Source organism: Jaculus jaculus, chromosome 2, assembly GCF_020740685.1.
Source record: "Jaculus jaculus isolate mJacJac1 chromosome 2, mJacJac1.mat.Y.cur, whole genome shotgun sequence".
Taxonomy (NCBI): domain Eukaryota; kingdom Metazoa; phylum Chordata; class Mammalia; order Rodentia; family Dipodidae; genus Jaculus; species Jaculus jaculus.
In genome coordinates this window covers 20,437,861-20,446,024 of record NC_059103.1, presented here as the reverse complement: position 1 = coordinate 20,446,024, position 8,164 = coordinate 20,437,861, and positions in this window count along the sequence as shown.

Below are 8,164 nucleotides of genomic sequence, written 5' to 3'. Positions count from 1 at the left end.
TGGCATTCAGAGCCCATGAGATTATGGGGGACACCTAGTTCAAACCACCACACCACAGCTGTACAAACCAACTGCACCCCATTCCGCAAAGGTGGGGGCACAGCTTAATTGAACAACGTTGTGGTTACTTTCTCATTGCTGGGACAAAGCAACCAACCAAAGGCAGCAAATGGGAGGTAAGTTTTGTTTTTTGGGTTTTTTTTTTTTTCTTCTTCATGTTGGCTTACAGTGTCAAGGGGCAGCTTCGTGGTGGCAGGGCTTGAGCGGAGGCTGGACATCTCCATCACAGCAGTTGGAAGACAGCAGTAGGAGAATGAGCCAAACTAACACTGGCAAGGTAAAATATCTCGAGGTCCATCCCACCCCGCCCCCCCAAACCCAGTAACGCACCTCCTCCAGCGTGCCTCCACCCATCAAGTGACCATCAGCTGAGGGCCAAGCACTGAAGGTTCTGAGACACCTGATGGCAATCACCACAAGTGACCTCAGGGACAACACGCCAGCACTCACCACTCTGGCTCTGGTGACAGCAAGGTCGTCAGTCACCTCTGAATCATTGAGCCATCTCTCCCCATCTGTCCCCATGTCATCCTCAGGGCTGCATGACACAAAGTGGCTTCTTTTCACACTATGTCCCCTGAGGTCTCTGCCCCAACTGGCCACCCACCTTCACGCCTCACAAGAAACTTTTCCCCTGGGGAGACACGAGCACACATCTTCACCCCAAATAGGGCACACTGGAGCCTCTTGCCATTGCAAACCAATTCCAGACACACGTGCCACTTTCTGCATATGGCTTTATGTGGGCACAGGAGAACTGAACTGGGGCCAGTAGGCTTTCCAAGAAAGTGCTGTTAACGATTAGCCATCTCCCCAGCCCAGTTTTTATTATTTTTTTTGTTTTTGATTTTTGTGAGGCAAGCCCAACAGACTGGCTTTTTAAAACTATTTTATTTATTTGACAGAGAAAGAGAGAGAGAATGGGCATGCCAGGGCCTCCAGCCACTGCAAACAAATTCCAGATGCATGTGCCCCCTTGTGCCTCTGGCTAATGTGGGTCCTGGGGAATCAAACCTGGGTCCTTTGGCTTTGAAGGCAAATGCCTTAACCACAAAGCCATCTCTCCAGCCCCAGACTGGCTTGCTTTTAATGTGTGCATGAAAGAGAGAAAGACAGAGAGCCACCAGAGCCTCCAGCTACTACAATGGAAGTCCAGACACATGTGCGCCCCCTTGTGCACATATGTAACCTTGCACACTTGTGTCACTTTGTACATCTGGCTTACATGCGACCTGGAAAGTCAAACATGAGTCCTTAGGTGTCACAGGCAAGCACCTTAACTGCTAAACCTTCTCTCCAGCCCACCAGCCCGGTTTTTGTGCTTTGTTTTTTGAGACAGAGTCTTAACTCTGTAGCCCAGGTTGGCTTCAAACTTGCAGCAATCTACTTGCCTCAGCCTTCCCAGTGCTGAGATTGTAGGCATGAGGCACCATGGCCAGCTGAACTGCCTTTCCTGAGGAGATGGGCAATGGTGTACTTCTCTGTCTTGGGCTTCCCCTGAGCACTGGTACATAACTCAGAAAGAAGAGCAAGAAGCCGGGCGTGGTGGCGCACGCCTTTAATCCCAGCACTCGGGAGGCAGAGGTAGGAGGATCGCCATGAGTTTAAGGTCACCCTGAGACTACAGAGTGAATTCCAAGTCAGCCTGGGCTAGAGTGAGACCCTACCTCAGAAAACCAAAGAAAAAGAAGAGTGAGAAACTACAAAAGGGACAGACACAGCCTGGTGTGTCAACCAATATTCAGCCTCCTCGTTTGCAGTGGCTGGAAGCCCTGGCACACCTCACCATGTGCTGGGAGCAGCTGCGTCCATTCTGGTCATTCTGCACACTGCTGGCTGGTGAAGTGGGGCGCACTTATACTGAGATTTCTGGCCTCATCTTCACTACACGTATCTCTTCACCCAATCATAGAGATGAGGAGATAGGGCTGGAGAAACGGCTTAGTGCTTAAGGCACTTGCCTACAGAGCCAAAGGACCCAGGTTCGATTCCCCAGGACCCACGTAAGCCAGATGCACACATCTGGAGGTCGTTTGCAGAGGCTGGAGGCCCTGGTGTACCCATTCTCTCTCTCTCTCTCTCAGAAAAAAAAATTTTTAAAGAAATGAGGAGATAGGACTTGGCTTGTGTGAGGTGTTCCAGCCTAGCAGGCAGCAGAGGCGTGTCTTGGACTTTACCTGGCCGTCCCAGGCCTGCGGTGGTCCCCTGCACCATGCTGACTCACCTTGTCCACTCTTGGACCATGAAGGAGAGTTTTTAAACAGCACTGAGTGTGGAGTTTGGTTAGACAACCCGGAAGCCTCACTTGTTCATGTCACGTGGAACCTTTCTCATTGCAGCTCAAACAAGAGTCCAACAGCTGCCTGCACCCGACAGCCTCAGCAAGATGAGGCCATCGTGCTGTGGGGTGTTTGGGCATTGGGGCACTAAGACATCCACTAACTAGGTGTCACACCTGCTCAAGAAGTCAAAGGGTTGGTGGAGGCCAGTGTCTCTGTCAACTAGGGATGGTACTGCCAGGAGACACCATGAGCCCCTGGATTTACAGTACTGGATTTATAAGTGGCAGACAAAATATAGTGGCCTGTCACCTTGAGTGTGGAAGTCATGTTGTTTGGAAGATAGATGTGGGTCCTTTATAGTTTAGAGTCCACTGATGTCAACACTCTGGAGACAGATGTGGAACTCAGAGGCAAGCTCCTCCCACAGAGGGACATGTCCCAAATGTGTCACACACAAGTATGAAGACAGCCCAGAGGCAAATACAGTATTCTCTGCAGGTTTGGCTAAAGAGAAAAAACAAAATGACACTTACACTTTACGACTCACAGGTGAACCACCTTCCCACTGAGGCCCAACCAGAGCATCAGCTCAGCGTTGTTCTGCGCGCCCGCCAGCCCATGGGCACTTACCTTCTTCCCTGTTCCCATCAAAGGCTTACAAGGGCTGGAGAGATGGCTCAGCCATTAAGGGACTTGTCTGCAGAGCCTAATGATGCGGGTTCAAATGCCCTGTGCCCACATGCAAACCAGATGCACAAAGTGGCACACGTGTCTGGAGTTCATTTGCAGTGGCTAGAGGCCCCGGCATGCCCATTCTCTCTGTGTCTGTTCTCTTTCTATATCTCACTGCTTGCAAATGCATAAATAAAAAATAAATAAAAATATTTCTAGTGCTGGAGAGATGGCTTAGTGGCTAAGGCACTTGTCTGCAAAGCCTAAGGTTCCAGGCTTGACTCTCCAGAACCCACTTAAGACAGGTTCACAGGGTGATGCGTGTACTTAGGTGGTGTACGCACAAGGTGGCACGCATGTCTGGGGTTCCTTTGCAGTTGCTGTGTGTCAATTCTCTCTCTCTCTCTCATAAACAAAAAACTTAATACCTTTTAAAAAAGATTGTTTAAGGGTCATCCTGACTCACTTCCCTGGAAAGCATGCCACAGTGTACCACACAGGGTCCTGCCACTGGGACATCTGGGGATTCTTAGACAGCTGCATCAAGAGCTAAAGGGGCAGCAGGGATATCTGAGCCTCTCGTGACTACAGAAGTCCTGATCACAAGGGCTTGCAGACCCCCTGGTAAGTCCCAGGGCCCAGCCACTCCACCCGCTCTGTTCCCTGCCCCCTTTCTTATCTGATGACCCAAGGAGGCTGAAGCTACTGTCACACGCCATCTCTTAGCCTGTCCTTCCTCTAATTTGTGGTTTACAACATTTTTTTAAGCTAAAGCCAGCTACAGGAAACGTGTTTACAACCCAGCCGGCACATACATGCATAATAAGCGAAATAAAAGTCCATAAACACCTTCTGATGAGCGATTCCCGATGGAAATCGTGATTCCTGTTATGACAGAAATAGACAGTTCTGTTCCACTCTATCCCATGACTTTACACTGCTAGTTAGGACTCATTAAATTGATTTCACAACCAGGTAATGGGTTGTGACCTGCTGTTTGTGAAACACGCTGTCATCTGCAGCCTGGAAGCCGGGCTCCAGCTTGTCTCTGCTTTCCCGCCTTCTGTCTCACAGGACTCAGCGTCTGCTGCACCCTAGTGATCCATGGTGGAGGGATTCCGCCATCACCCTCCACGGATCTGAATGCCACTCCATCAGCCTGCCTCAGCCCTCAGTCTGTGTCCAGCAAGTCACACCTGGGTGGCACCTATCTGGCTTTGTCCTTCCCCATTACTGGGCCTGGGCTTGGACATCCCCATTTTCCTTCTACCAAGTCATTAATATCCCTGAAACTCATCCTTTACTGCGTCTGGAGACTGGGGAGGAAGACGCCTCTACCACAGAGGAGGACAGCAAAGCTCAGACATAGACAAGAATGACTTCCAGGATTCTCCTCACATCTGTTTTCCAAGTCATCTCCAATGCATCCTGCCAACTTTCAGAACCACAGAAAGGGCTGGAGAGATGGCTTAGCGGCTAAGGCGAGCCTGCCTGCGAAGCCTGAGGACCCAGGTTTGACTCTCCAGATCCCACGTAAGCCAGATGCACAAAGGTGAGGCAAGCAGAAGGTCTCACATGCCCACTAGGTGGCGCAAGCATCTGGAGTGAGATCGCACTGGTTGAGGCCCTGGTGGGCCAGTTCTCTCTCGTCCTCTCTCTCTCTCGAAAATAAAAAATAAAAATAAAAATAGAACCAGAAAGAAAGTAGCTAGCATGAAAATAAAATGTTATTACTACAGCCTGTCTCTTTGTTTGTCCCCTGTGGGAAGATAGCCTGTGACAACTGGACATGAGGGGCATGTAGCCTCCAGTCAGAAGAAGGAGGAGTATGGGAATGGCTGCTTGCTGCCCAGTGTTTAACTGTGTATGACCTGAACACCAGTGGGTCCCACAGGTGCTGGCTCCACAAGGTAGGGACCCTTGCCACTTTTGGAAGTTCCCAGCCTATAGGTCTGTGCCAGGTGGCTTCTATACTTTTTTAAATATTTATTTATTTATTTGAGAGACAGAAAGAAAGATGGAGAGAGAGAGAGACTGGGCACACCAGAGCCTCCAGCCACACTGCAAATGAACTCCAGACACAGGCGTCACCCCGTGCATCTGGCTTACGTGATTACTGGACAATCAAACCGGGATCCTTAGGCTTCCCAGGCAAGCGCCTTAGCCACTAAGCCATCTCTCCACTCCAGCTTGTATATTTTTTTAGGTAGCTGAAAACCAGCAACCTTGCCCCCTAAACACAGGGTCTGCACACATTTCTTCCAGCCTCTTCCTCACCTTGAGTCACGGATAGTGGACAGAGCTCACTTTGTTTCCCTTTGCTGTGTGAGCTGTGTGAGGCCAAATGACATTTTTTGGTCCAAGTGGGACAGCGGCAAGGTAGGGCAGACCTCCTCTCTCACCAAAGGTGGACTGGGCAGAGCTGACTCTACACATGGGGTCAGCTTATCCACAGCAGTGAGTCTTCTCTCAGGGCCCACGGCCATAATGTCACCCATATCCTAAAAGAGTGCCCAATTTCCTGACCAGAATGTGTCAGGTGACCTACAAACTCATATGCCTTCCTTTCTGCTCACTCAGAGCTCGGGCCAGCCTCAGACAGAAGATGGTGGCTTCCCCTTTGAGTTTTTGTGGGAGTCATGGGAAGCATAAAAGACAAGGGCAATGAAAGGTCATCCCATCTCACGACTCTGCGTTGCCTTCATCTCCCCCGTGTGTCTAAAGGGAGGAAGAGCAGAGCACAGAGTGCTGATGAATCTGCTAGACTCAAACAAGAAGTATAGACAAGAACAAGTATATACAAATATATACAAGAACAAGGCTCCCAAAGAAAGCACAGAAGAACCCCATTAGCTTAGGATAAGCAAAGACTCCAAAACTGGTCATAGACCCCTGGGCCATAAGAGACAAGATTGACTTGACTTTACTTCATTAAAATTATAAATGTGGGGGCTGGAGGGATGGCTTAGCAGTTAAGGTGTTTGCCTTCAAAGCCAAAGGACCCTGGTTTGATTCCCCAGGACCCACATAAGCCAGATGCACAAGGTGGCACACGTGTCTAGAGTTTGTTTGCAGTGGCTAGAGGCCCTACTGCTCTCTCTCTCTCTCTCTCTCTCTCTCTCTCTCTCAAATAAATTTTTAAAACACTTTAAAAAATAAAGTTGTTTAAAAACAGTATAAATGTGGGCTGGAGATATGGCGGCTTGGCAATCGTGGTTTGATTCAGGTGTCCCCCCACCCACCCCCACCCATAAACTTAGGTATTTTGAATGCTTGGTTCCCATTTGATGGCAATTTGGAAATTAAAGCCTCCTGGAGGCAGTGTATTGTTGGGGGAGGGCTTATGGGTATATACAGTCAGCTTCCTCTTTTCAGTGTTTGGCACACTGTCCTGTTGCTGTTGTCCACCTGATGTTGGCCAAGAGGTGATGCCCTCTCTCTGCTCATGCCATCGTATTCCCCTGCCATCATGGAGCTTCCCCTCCAGTCTGTAAGCCAAAACAAACCCTTTCCTGGGTTCGATTCCCCAGTACCCACATAAAGCCAGATGCACAAAGTAGCACATGCATCTGGAGTTCGTCTGCAGTGGCTAGAAGCCCTGGTATGCCCATTCTCTCCCTCTCTCTCTCTCTCTCTCTCTCTCTCTCTCTCTCCCCACCCTTAAAAATAATTAATTAAAAAAATTTTAAAGACACCATTCAGAAAATAAAGAGTCACCAATGTGGGGAGATTTATGGTCCATGTGTCAACAAACATTCAGAATATATAAGAACACTTGTGACATTGTGTCAAAAGAAAAATACAATGCAGTTGTTAACTGGGTAGAAGGTTTGACTAGGCACCTCACAAAAGAGGACATCCACATGGCAGAAAGGCATCAGTATATTTATTCATGACATGAGATATTGCAAGCCCCACCCCAGGGTGACTAAAATTAACCAACTAGAAATGCCAAGTGTTGGCAAGGATAGGAGTCACTAGAGCCTACTCATTGTCAGAGGGATCCTGAGTATAATCACTTTGGAAAGCTTCTCAACATCCAAGTGCCCCAAGGTCCATCCAGTCCACCCTTAGGTTCCAGCCCAACAGAACCAGACACTGATTATCAAAGGATGGGACAAAGGATAGCTTTTTGTAAAAAGCTCTCTGGCAACAAGATGTATCAGGTGGGACAGATAAATAACTTGTGTTGTATGCTCGCACAGGGCATGGCAAAGCACAAGGGAAAGCTCACTGACACACACCGCAGGGCTGAGTTTCAGAGGCCATGCCAGCTGAAAAGGCCAACGGGCCCCAGTGCAAATCAGACACCTCACACCCCAGGACCATGGAACATGGAAGACTTGCTGCTAGAGGAGCCCATGTGAGCCACCCCACGGTGGCCTGTGAGGGAGGGATTCTGATTCCGAAGGGTTACATCCGTGTCTCCCAGAGGTGGCTCTGGAGGTGCCCATGTGTGAAATTCACCAGCCTGCATGCCTGACTATGAGGAAGCTGTGCCACCAGTCATTGTTGTTTTTAAAGAACTTTATCGTACGAACATATTGCCTAATGGTCATATTCCCATCAGGTTATACGCTTACGTTCCCTCCCCCCTGCCAAGAGGAGTCACCTATGCCCCAGCTACGTGTGAGGGCCCAGGAAGCATGGCAGAAACTCAAGTGCCTATTCAGTATGGGCGTGGCTCTCCTCTCTCAGTGCTAGCCTGAGAATCTGCTCCAGAGAGACGGCGGTAGACACTGAGGAGACTCAAAACTCATCAAAGCAGAAAACCAGAGGCTGCTGAGAGCTCAGCGCTAAAAGAAACTTAACACATGCCCTCTAAGGCTCAGAGAACTGTACCAGAGTTTCAAAGGTCACTGGCAGGGGCTGTGGTGAAGTAAGGTCAGCAGGAAGGAGTTCCTCCACTCCACTCTCTCCAGAGGATCAAGGTGTCTGTGGAGTGGGTCCCGTGGGTTTCACCCTGTTTCACTTGGTCTCAGTCCTCATTCAGACCTCCAAGTAGAGGACTCCCATCCTATCAAAGAACTTTGCTTCCATCTGGGCTTTCAAGGCTGTCATCTGAAAGCTTAGCACCACCACACAGCAATATTAAGCAACCCCAACAGAATGACCCCCCCCCTCACTTCTCCCAGGGGGATTCCTAAGAA